Genomic DNA, 13,033 nt, shown 5'->3' with positions numbered 1-13,033 from the left:
TGGAAAACCCAGAAATAACGTGGTAGTTTGAGAACCTGAATATATATGCTGCAAGTGCTAGTCCTCACCACCAGCTCGGACACATAGCAAACTTAAATCCAATGCATTCATGAGCACAGAACATACAATACCCAAACAAGCGATTAAAGTGGAGATCTTTTCTATTACCATCCTCGTGTTTGCGTTAATTCACATGGTGAGAAAATGCATAAATTTAAAGAGAGTAACACTTTTTGTAGACATGCAAGGAACTTTTTAATGAGTTGAAATATAATCCTGCTTTAGGACATAGAACAGATGAATGCATCAATGGGGACCATATCAAAGTGCAAACCTATTAAAGAGGCAAGTCTCTGATCCTTAACTTTAAATTTAAGTGCACAACTGGAGATAAAAGGGATTAATATAGAAAGATTAGTAATATCCGTTCAGCCTTTGTTACATCTGAATTATTTTCAGGGGTCTCTGGTGTGCCTCACCTTTGTCAAGAATGTAAAACCTTAATTACAGAGAAAAAATGGATTTGCATTCTTAAGAGCAGGCTTTACACATCACTCAAACCAACAAATAATCAGTGATAAGAATAAGCAGTTGCTAATACTGTCGAGATAACTAATTCCTTTCTTTCAAGCAGATTTTTCATTCCAACTAAAATAGGGCATGACTTGGAGAACCAATCAATCTTCTTGACCTAACTTCCCCACTGGACTTCAGGGGAAAGTCATACTTCAAAACAAATGCCACATATTTTTGCTAAGAATTATACCATTCCTTTCCTGTTCTATTTGTCTTGTACACAGTAAGCTAAATACAATGCATAACTTTCCTTATTTCTGAGGACAGAGCACCCCCAGGTTGAAAGCAACAAAGGAAACAAAAAGCAGATCAGGAAGTCGCTATTGTTTGTTGTCACTCAAGGATTTATTTTCTGATCTGTTCTGGTGTCAGGTGAGGTTCCCCTCCACTGGTGTGAATCCTGATGGTGTAAATGCAGGGGCACTGCACAGTGGTGAAAGGATAGAGCAGGCACAGAAGCTGGTGGAGAAACTCAATAGGTCTGGCTGCATCTGTGGAGAAAGAAAAACAGAGTTACTGTTTTGGGTCCAGTCTGAGCTTTGGTTGTAAAGGGCAGTTTCGTTACCTGCCCAAAATCTAACAAAATCGAACCAATTTCAGCCTCCATAAGACGTAGGAGTCGATGTAAGGCCATTCTGCCTATCCAGCCCACTCTGCCATTCAATCATGGCAGATGGCCATTTCAACACCACTTACCCACACTCTCCCCATATCCCTTAATTCCTTGCGAGATCAAAAATTTATCAATCTCTGCCTTGGAGATATTTAACGTCCCAGTCCACTGCGCTCCGTGGCAATGAATTCCACAGACCCACCACTCTCTGGCTGAAGAAATGTCTCCTCATTTCTGTTTTAAATTGACCCCCTCTAATCCTAAAGCTGTGCCCACGAGTCCAAGTAGCCCTGCCTGACGGAGACAAATTCCCAGCATCCCCCTCTTTCTAAGCCATGCATTATCTTGCATCTTGTTACTCCTTGAGGATATTGCTGTTTTACCTGAACCATCTCCACTCTGGGCTGCCCCCATTTCTCTCCTGTGACAAGATGTTACAAATACTTACAATCCTCTGAGAGAAGAAATTCCTCCTCATCCCAGTCTTAAATTGGTACCCCTTTATTCTATGCCCTCTAGTCCTAGACTTGACTTGATGATAGGAGGCAGAGAATCGTGGTAATTGGATGTTTTTCAGACTGGAGGCATGTGGCTAGCAGTGTTCCTCAGGGATCGATAATGGGTCCACTTTTCTTTGTAATTTATATAAACAATTTGAATGAGGATTTAAGAGGCATAGCTAGTAATGTTTGTGGATGACACCAAAATTTGTGATATAGTAGACAGTGAGGAAGGTTATCTAAGATTACAAAGGCTTCTCAATCAATTGGGCCAGTAGGCTGAGGAAGAGTTTAATAAAGTTCTTAATTGGAGTAAAGTAGATTTTGACGGTAAGAAATAGGAACTTTCAACAGTTGATTGGAGTAGACTGTTCACAGGTAAAGTGACGACTTGCAAGTGAGAGGCCTTTAGAAATGAGATAACAAGAATTCAGAGGAATTATGTTCCTGTTAGGGTGAAAGGTAAGATTGGGAAGAGTAGGGAACAGTGGATGAATAAAGATATTGAGGCTCTGGTCACGAATAAGAAGGAATCATATATAAAGTATAGAGTACTGGGATCAGGTGGATATCTTGAATGGTTTAAGGGGTTTCTTAAAAGGAAAATCAGGTGGGCAAAAAGGGGATATGAGATAGCCATGGCAGATAAGTCTAAGGATAATCCAAAGAGATTCTAGAGTAAAAGATCAACTAGGAAGTGAATAGGGCCTCTTAAACATCATTAAGATCACCTATGTGTGGAACCACAAGAGATGAGATAGATACTAAACAAATAGTTCATGTCAGTGGAGAAATAAAAGTTTTCTGGGGAACTTGCAGAAAAAGATATTGATGTCTTGATAACAGTCTACATTGCAGAGGAGGCCCTAAATAACATTAAGGTGGATACATTTCTGAGACTTTGTGGAAAATTGGGGAAGAAATTGCGGGGCCTCTATCAACTACAGTCACCAGTGAGGAGTCAGAGGACTGGAGAGTGGCTAATGCGCCTTTATTTCAGAAAGACTGTACGGAGAAGCCTGGGAACTATAAACCTGTGAGTTTGGTATCAGTGGTCGGTAAGTTGTTGGAGGGGATTCTAAGAGATGAGGATTTATATGCATTAGGAGATGCAAGGACTGATTAGGGATAGTTAGCATGATTTTGTACGTGGGAAATAGTGTCTCACCAAGTTGATCAAGTCTTTTGAGGATGTAACCAAAAATATTGATGAGAGCAGGGTAGTAGATGTTGTCTACATGGACTTTAGTAAAGCTTTTGACAATGTTCCACATGGTAGACTAATTAGAAAAGTTACAGCACAGGGGATCGAAGGAGAGCTTGCCAATTGCATACAAAATAGTGGAGAATTGTTTATCAGACTGGAGGACTATGACCAGCAGTTCTCCATAGGGATCTCTGCTAGGTCTACATCTGTTTGTAATTTACATAAACAATTTGGATGAAAATTTGGGAAACATAGTTAGTAAGTTGGTGAATAACACCAAAATTAGTGGCGTAGTCAACAGTGAGGAAAGTTATCTAAGTTTACAAAGGGATCTTGATCAGTTGGGCCAATGGGCTGAGGAATGGCAGATGGAGTTTAATTTGGATAAATGTGAGGCATTGCGTTTTGGTAAAACAAATGAGGGCATGACCTATGCAGTTAATGGCCGACCCTTTGGGTAGAGTTGGCAAACAGAGAGACCTCGGAGTTCAGGTGCACAGTTCTTTGAGATTTGCATCATAGGTGGACAGGATGGTTAAGAAGGCGTTTGGCATGTTTGCTTTCATTGCTCAGACCATTGAGTATAGGAGTTGGAACATCGTGTTGAGTTTGTATAGGACATTGGTGAGGCCGCTTGTCTCGTACTGTGTGCAGTTCTGGTTGCCGTGCTATAGGAAGGATATTGTCAGATTTGAGAGACTTCGGAAAAGATTTGCCAAGATGTTTCTGGGATGATTTGTAAGACGTAGCTGGATAGTCATGGTCATAGAGTCATACAGCACAGAAAAAGACCCTTCGGTCCAACCAGTACATGCTGAACACAATCCCAAACTAAACTAGTCCCACCAGCCTGCCCCAGGTCCCTATCCCTCCAAACCTTTCCTTTTCATGTATCCATCCAAATGCTTTATAAACATTGTAGTTGTGCCCACATCCACGACTTCCTCAGGAAATATATTCCACACACGAACAACCGTCTGTGTAAAAGATTGCCTTGCGTTTTTTAAATCACTCTCCTCTCATCTTAAAAGTGTGCTCCCTAGCCTTGAAATCCCCCATCTTAGGGAAAAGGCAACTACTATTAACTCTTTCTATACCTCTCATTATTTTATAAACTTCTATCAGGAGATGCTGGAGATCAGAGCTGAAAAATGTGTTGCTGGAAAAGCGCAGCAGGTCAGGCAGCATCCAAGGAGCAGGAGAATCAATGTTTCAGGCATGAGCCCTTCTTCAGGAAACATTCTGAAGAAGGGCTCATGCTCGAAACGTCGATTCTCCTGCTCCTTGTATGCTGCCTGACCTGCTGTGCTTTTCCAGCAACACATTTTCAGCTCTAAACTTCTATCAGGTCAGCTTTCAAATGTCTACGCTCCAGTGAAAAAAGTCCTAGCCTATCCAGCCTTTCTTTACAACTCAAACCTTCCATTGGCTCACTGATGATGTTACCTAGTATGGTGACGAAACATCTGAAAATGAACCTTCCAGCTCAGCGAGCAAGCCTACATCCAGAATCTCAATCTGAGCTGCAAATCTTCTTAAAACTCGCTAACACCTATGGGCGCAATACACTAAAACTGGCCCGAAAATGGGAAGCCAACACCATCCAACAAAGCGCCACCCGTGAGCCACTGTACTTCCTGCACTAATGTCAAAGGAAACAGGTACTACCTAAATGTCTGAAATACAAACCTTCCCTTAACACCCCACTCGACAAATATTGCTACTAGCAACATTTAAGAGCAAAACAGTCACAGAATGCTTAGAGAAATGACTAATGATGCCAACAACAGACTCCGTAAATACAACTGGGACACCAATGCAACAGATCATGAATGGACAGATACAGTACAATGAACCATAGACATTAGACAGCGACAAACACAGAAAAGGTAAAAACTAGACCTGCAGAGAAAACTAGACAAACTCACATAAAATAACAACACCGACAACACAGAAGCATGGATAAAAAAATCTTAACTGACTGACGCTTAACAGACACTGTAAAAACTATCTTAGTAAAAGAATTAAATTACAACTTCCAGGAGGTGGACAAGAAAGATTTCAAAGCAGTATTAGAAACAACACCGAAAGACAATGGGCTTACAGATGAAACCCAGCACACCATTAAACAGACAGTTGCAACAACATTACTCAGAAAAAGGAAGGAAACACACTCAATACACAACAAAGGAAAGCACTAGACAGACTCAAAAAAAGATGAAAACATTATTATCCTACCTGCAGACAATGGACACTTGACAGTCATTTTAAGCTGAACCGACTACATTGAGAAAGTGAACACACTGCTTGCAGATACCGGCATTTACCAACAGGTGGCGATAGACCTGACCCTGCAACTAGACAGCCGAATCACAGCCCTACTCGAAAAACTTCAGAAATCTGGAGATATAAACAAAACAGACTTCCAAAAACTGAAACCAGACGGATCCGACACACCATGCTTCTATGGATTACAAAATTCACAAACCAGGAGTCCTCCTCAGACCCATAGTCTCTCTGCCTGGAACACCAACATACAGATTAACCAAGAAACTACACCAAATACTAAAACACTTATTAGAAGACTTACGCCACTCTATTCACTCCACCCAAGAATTCCTGAAGTCCATCAAAGACACCAAGATAGAAGAGAATGAAATAATGGTCGTCTTTGACATAACAGCCTTGTTCACATCCATCAACATCAACATAGCCAAGGAAACACTAACTACACTATTAGAAAAACCAAAGACGCATACACCAAACACCACTAACTTCATCAGCAAAGGCAACATGGTCAAGCTAGTGGACCTATGCCTTACCACCCATCTCACCTTCAAGAACAAAACCTACAGACAAACCAACGGAACACCCATGGGGTCTCCAATATCAGGATTCTTAGCAGAGGCAGTAATGCAAAGACTTGAACAAACAGCTCTGTCAACCATTGAACTCAAACTTTGGGTCCGCTACATGGTTGACACAGTTGTCATTACTAAACAAAACAAATTAGAGGAAACCTTCAAGACCATCAACAATACCCTTACTGGCATAAAATTCACTAAAGAGGAGGAAAACAACAAGAAACTGCCATTCCTAAATGGCACAGAAGAGTGAACAGTCAATGGGGAACTTCAAACTAGCATCTACAGGAAAACAACACATACAGACCAAATATTGAACTACAGAAGCAATCATCCCAACATCCACAAATGAAGCTGCATTAGAATATTAATTCAATGAGCCACAGAGGAACTACACAGAGCAGAACCAAATCATCTATTCAAAAGAACGGTCCACCAATTTCTCAGCAACAAACCAAACAAGCAGACAAAACATGTCCAGAAACCCTATCCACTCACCACTTCTTCAAAGACATCTCAGAAATGACTGCCAGACTACTCAGACCCCTTGTCATCAAGATAGCCCACAAACCGACCAACACACTAAAACAACAGCTAATGAACTTAAAATACCCTGTACAGAATACAAGAAAAATAAATGTCATTTGCAAAATATCTTGCACAAACTATAACAAATACTATATTTGACAAACAGGCAGAAAACTAGCCACCAGAATACATGAACATCAACTAGCCACAAAAAGACATGACCCACTCTCACTAGTATCCTTACATACACATAAGGAAGGACACCACTTTGACTGGGACAACACATCCATCCTAGGACAAGCAAAATAGAGATATGCATGAGAATTCCTAGAAGCAAGGCATTTCAACAGGAACTCTATCAACACATCGATTTGGACCCTATTTACCACCCTTTGAGAAGAGGAACAGGAAATGACATCACCAACACATGAAATGACATCACCTGCACAGAATATGACATCACCAATTCAAGGAAACCTAAAGACATAAATAAAAAGTGGGACATAACACCTGTGCTTCACTGGAGCCTCAGGTTTGAATGGTGACAAAATGTCTGAAAATGAATTTTCCACCTCAGCAAGCAAACTTACATCCAGAGGCTGAGGGGTGACCTTATAAAGGTTTATAAGATCATGAAGGGATAGGGTGAATAGCCAAGGTTTTTTCCGAGGCTTGGGGAGTTCAAAACTAGAGGGCATAGGTTTCAGGTGAGAGGGAAAAGATTTAAAAGGGACCGAAGAGGCAACCTTTCATGCAGAGGTTACCATCCTCTGTCTCCTACCTTCAAGCCAATTATGACCCCAGTGAACCTTCTCTGAACTGCCTCTAAATGAAATGGTATCTCAAAGTTTGTGAGAAGATTTGTAGCTTGGGTGCTCATTGTTGTGGTTCTGTTCGCTGAGCTGGGAATTTGTGTTGCAGACGTTTCATCCCCTGTCTAGGTGACATCCTCAGTTCTTGAGAGCCTCCTGTGAAGCTTCTGTGATCTTTCCTCCGCCATTTATAGTGATTTGTACCTGCCGCTTCCGGTTGTCAGTTCCAGCTGTCCGCTGCAGTGGCCGGTATATTGGGTCCAGGTCGATGTGGACCTGGAGGAAGAAGGAACCTCCTGGAGGAAAAAGAGGAAGAAGAACACCTCTACAATGTATTCGCCAAAAATGGATACCCTCCGCAATTTCATCAACAGATGCCTAAGGGAAAGACAACGGAACTAGAACATGCCACAACCCAAAGCATTAGCCACACTACTGTACATCAAAGACATTTCCGAACTGACAGCCAGACTACTGCGACCACTAGGACTCATAACAGCACACGAACCAACAGCCACTCTCAGACAACAACTCACCAGGACAAAGGACCCCATACCCAGCATGAGCAAAACCAATGTAGTGTACAAAATACCATGCAAGGACTGCACAAAACACTACATAGGACAAACAGGAAGACAGCTAACGATCCGCATCCATGAACACCAACTAGCCACGAAACGACACGACCAGCTATCCTTAATAGCCACACACGCTGATGACAAGCAACATGAATTCGACTGGGACAACACTACTATTATAGGACAAGCCAAACAGAGAACAGCCAGGGAATTCTTAGAGGCATGGCACTCATCCACTGATTCAAACAATAAGCACATTGATCTGGACCCAATATACCGGCCTCTGCAGCGGACAGCTGGAACTGACAACCGGAAGTGGCAGGTACAAATCACTATAAATGGCGGAGGAAAGATCACAGAAGCGCTTCACAGGAGGCTCCCAAGCACTGAGGATGTCACCTAGACAGTGGGCGAAATGTCTGCAACACAAATTCCCAGCTCGGTGAACAGAACCACAAGAAATGGTATCTTTCCTTAAATAAGGAAACAAAGCCAGACCTCTATAATATCAGATACACACCAACCCACAATGACTGACAATGTTCTTTTTGTTTATTCAAGCAGCAAATTCAAATTTATTACATCTTCCTGGAAAATGGGATATTTTCACATCCACTGAAACAATGGCAAATATGAATGGGCCACCAATTACCTGAAGTGATTGCCTTTTCCACTGCCTAGATTGGCTAACGGTCTCTCTTTTATTGAATAATGGTCTTGATTACATGGTTCAGACACCCAGCATAGTGTGTCAAGAAGTCAAATTAAACTAAAACACTCACCCCTTTATAAAAGCTGTGTTTCTTTTGAAAGTCTCATGATTCCTCAAATTACTTACCGGTTTCATATTGTACTACACAATATAATTGCATGTCAAATATTCTGTCTTACCTGTGATAGTCTATGTAAATGAAACCATATGACATTTGATTACCAGTCACAGTCCCAAAGTATTACATTTTAAGGGATTGCAAATGCATTATGTTAGTAATTTGCATTAAGTCCATGATTTCTAGGGACTAAAATTTTGTCAGTGCATTTCAGAATTAATTTTTGAATACTGGAAGGAGAAAATGAATAGAGTGATTAGCTTTACATAAGGGAGTCAAAAGAGTAATTCCAATCAACCAGTATAAAGCTAATCCAAATGTATCCTCTTAATCTATACCATCAAAACAAATTATTAGGTCAACTTATTTCCTTTTTGTGGAATCCTGCTGTGCACAAATTGGCTGCATTACGTTAGTTATGTAACGTCAGTGATTGCACCTCATAATTAATTGACTAGCACATTGGGATGGCCTGGGAGGTGAAAGTGATGCCATTTCAATTATTTATTTTCATTCATCTCAAACACTTAGTTCAGCTTTTCCAAATGGTGGATTCACAACTGGAGCGACAAACCATTTCCGATAAAAATCGGTTGGTAATTATTCATGCTTATAAAAGAAGTGGGGAGTTTTACCACATGTGATTTCCTTCAGGCTCAGGTATGATGGGAGAGTGTGCCTTAAACCACGAGATGGAGTTTTCTCTTGTTGAAATCTCAATCGCTCGAGTGAGAACATAAGGTACATGTTCTCCCTTTGGGATGTCTCCAATATCTGAATAGTCCTCTTCACCTATTTCATAGAATCCCTATAGTATGGAAACAGGGATTCAGCCCATCAGGTCCACACCAACCCTCCAAAGAGCATCCCACCCAGACCTACCCCCTCCCTGAACCCTGCATTTTCTTATGGCTAATCCACTTAACTTGCATAGCGCTGGACACTATGGGCAGATTAGCAGGGCCAGTCCAGCTAACCTGGAACATCTTCAGACTGTGGGAGGAAACTGGAGCACCCAGAGGAAACCCACGCAGGCACAGAGGAATATACAAACTCCATACAGACATGCAAGGGTGGCATTGAACGCAGGTCCCTGGCACTGTGAGGCAGCAGTACTTATCATTGAGCCACTGTGCTACCCATATGTAAAGGATATTCAGGGGAATGGGTATTATTCCAAACAATTCGTCCTGCATACATTGAGTGCCAACATAAGTTTGTGATGTCATGTTGGGTACATGCTTTAAATGGCATAGAGTATTGAACACACAACCTATCAGACTGTTTTACCTTCTAGTAACCTGCGTTAAGACAGTAATATTGTAGAAGACTTTTTATGTCTGATCAAACCTAGGGTGGGGTGCGATGGCCTAGTGATATTATCGCGAGACTTCTTTATTCAGAGATACGGTAATTTTTTTGAGGACCTGCATTCAAATTCCACTGTGGCAGATGGTGGAATTTGAATGCAATTAATAAAGAAATCTGGCATTGGGAGTTTAATGATGACCATGAAGCCATTGTTGAGTGCTGGGGAAACCCATCTAGTTCACCAATGTCCTTTAAGGAAGGAACCTACAACCTTTACCTGGTCTGGCCAATGTGTGACTCCAGACCAATGTCAATTGAGGGAAATGAGCAATAAATCCTTGCCCAGCCAGTGATTTCCACATCCCAAAAATGAATTTTAAAATAAGTCACAAGACTGGAATATGAAGCCTAAGCTGAAAGCATCTATTTTTGTGGTTAGCCTCTTAAGTATATTCTTTTTCAAATCCACAAATTCAAATCACTCTGTCAGGCTGGTGTTATTGCAAAATGCTTTGTTTTTCTCTTTCGAGTTTTCTAATTTGCCATGTTGAGTGCAATTGGTGTTGATAGCACCCAGACTGCATTTTTTACCTATTCAGTGTGAAAACAGAAAATCTCACTGTTGAATTGAGAAGCAGAGAACATTTTCAGTAATATTGCTTCTTCAACAGGAGAAGCAGCAAGCCCTATCGATTTTTATGATGGAATGTAAATAGTGCAGTTTATATGAATAAAAGCAAGCATTCACAGCAACCTGAGTATATCGTTTTTAGTTTATGTGCTCCAATCTGTTAGCATTCGGTCTCTGCAGAAAAGTACAGCGGTGCTATAACATGCTATCAAATACTCGTATTTTGAATTCCTGAATGTTTTTTTCCATTATCAATAATGCATGGTTGTAATTGTGTCTGTATGGCAGTGGCTGTGCAATATTACCGTAAAATCCTTAAGCTCCTGTCTTCTTGTTAAAGAAGCAAGTGCTTAATCCAAGCATTGAGTTTTTTTTTAGATTACATTACAGTGTGGAAACAGGCCCTTCGGCCCAACAAGTCCACACCGACCCGCCGAAGCGCAACCCACCCATACCCCTACATTTACCCCTTACCTAACACTACGGGCAATTTAGCATGGCCTATTCACCTGACCTGCACGGGGAGAACATGCAAACTCCACACAGTCAGTCACCTGAGGCGGGAATTGAACCCGGGTCTCCGGTGCTGTGAGGCAGCAGTGCTAACCACAGTGCCACTGTGCCGCCCACTATATTCTGCCATGTTACTGCATGTCAAAAACTACATCAACATTGCAAGCTACACACCACAACTTATACCAATGAACTCAAGAGTCGCATTAAAAAAAAGTGAATTGAATACATTTGGTTGAATGGTTGTGTCCTCTCTATTTGTTCCTGTCACAAAGCCCTCAGCCTGCATTTCCAGTACCCTTCATATTGATGTTGCCCATGACATACTGGCTACCCAGGTCAAGATTGTATATTGTCATGGTGAATTGGAAGAATATTTCTTTAACCTACTCTCAAAGTCCTGAACATTTTAACCAATCCATAGTGTTATGCCTCACAATTCCTGATTGGTCGAACTGGCAGATTGCCCACTGAGTTCCTTTTGCCATCTCTCTCTTTTCTGCTGAAAATCAATTCTCACTGTGTTTGATATAATTTCCTGAAATAGAGGAGAAATGATATGAGAAGAATCAGTTTTAATCATACCGGAGTCTCACTTTTGTTCATTTTACAATTTCAAATCACCTTTTAGCTCTGATACTAACAACATGACACATTTAAAGAAAACAGGTTTATTTTATTGTGAATCTCTTTGAGAGTCAGGGTAGCTTATACTCCAAAAGATGCAATCCAATTTGATTTGGGATAGTCAACATGGTTTTGTGAAGGGTAGGTCATGCCTCACAATCCTTATTGAGGATTTAAGTAAAGTGCTTGATAAGGTTCTCTCCAGTAGGTTATTGCATAAAATACGGAAACATGGGATTGAGGGTGATTTAGCGGTTTGGATCAGAAATTGGCTAGCTGAAAGAAGCCAAAAGGTGGTGATGGGAAATGTTCATCCTGGAGTTCCGTTACTAATGGTGTACCGCAAGGATCTGTTTTGGGGCCACTGTTTTATAAATGACCTGATGAGTGTGTAGAGGGATGGGTTAGTAAATTTGCGGATGACACGAAAGTCGGTGGAGTTTTGGATAGTGCAGAAGGATGTTGCAGATTGCAAAGCAACATAGATAAGCTGCAGAGTTGGACTGAGAGGTGGCAAATGGAGTTTAATGTGGAAAAGTGTGAAGTGATTCACTCTGGAAGGAGCAACAGGAGTACAGAGTGTTGGGCTAATGGTAAGATTCTTAGTAGTGTAGATGGGCAGAGAGATCTTGGTTCTGGATTAGTGGTGCTGGAAGAGCACAGCAGTTTAGGCAGCATCCAAGGAGCTTCGAAATCGACGTTTCGGGCAAAAACCCTTCATCAGGAAACTGATGAAGGGCTTTTGCCCGAAACGTCGATTTCGAAGCTCCTTGGATGCTGCCTGAACTGCTGTGCTCTTCCAGCACCACTAATCCAGAACCTGGTTTCCAGCATCTGCAGTCATTGTTTTTACCCCAGAGAGATCTTGGTGTCCATGCACATAGATCCCTGAAAGTTGCCACCCAGGTTGATAGGGTTGTTAAGAAGGCTTGCAATGTTAAGTAACACCAATGGCTATAAGTTCAATTCTTGCACTGGCTCAGATTTATTACAAAGGACTGTTTTTCTCAACCACTTCCCTCACCTGAGGCAAGGTGGCCATCAGGTTGGCCCACATTTAATTGTCCCTCTCTGATAGGAGAGCAGCCCTGTGGTCTGGTTAGACGATGGCAACTTTATTACTAAGATGTTAGTTATTCCTTTGCACTTATAGAACTAAGATAACAGTTATTCCTCGGCAGCTAATGATTTCTTAAGTTAAGAATGGCCTTGTTATTTTGGTACTTCTTCTGGCAACTTAATGCCACTCCAGCCGAAGGATGCAAAACAGCAGCATGAATGGGGCTGTAGCTTGCCAGATTTCTTAACAGCTTTTACTGGCATTCAGCCTAACGCTGCTGGTATTGTGTTTATCATCTCACTCAAATCTTAGTAAAGAAAAAAATCAGCAACTGACCGGACTAGCCAATAGTACTCATTATATGAGCAAGTGTTGGAAGGATT

General features: G+C 41.4%; 1 long non-coding RNA gene across 2 annotated transcripts in view; it reads right to left on the bottom strand.

The window, feature by feature from the left end:
- Window positions 1-269: 269 nt before the first annotated feature.
- The window catches only part of LOC122559861, an 85,134-nt gene continuing 72,370 nt past the window's right edge, over window positions 270-13,033 (bottom strand). For both annotated transcript variants that reach the window (XR_006314576.1, XR_006314575.1), the window contains exons 3-4: window positions 11,354-11,501; window positions 270-1,067 (exon numbers count right to left, since the gene is read on the bottom strand). This is a non-coding gene — a long non-coding RNA (uncharacterized LOC122559861). The remainder of the gene's footprint in view (window positions 1,068-11,353; window positions 11,502-13,033) is intronic.

Source organism: Chiloscyllium plagiosum, chromosome 19, assembly GCF_004010195.1.
Source record: "Chiloscyllium plagiosum isolate BGI_BamShark_2017 chromosome 19, ASM401019v2, whole genome shotgun sequence".
Lineage (NCBI taxonomy): Eukaryota > Metazoa > Chordata > Chondrichthyes > Orectolobiformes > Hemiscylliidae > Chiloscyllium > Chiloscyllium plagiosum.
Note: the sequence above shows the minus strand (reverse complement) of the source record. Positions and strands in the feature narration are given on the sequence as shown.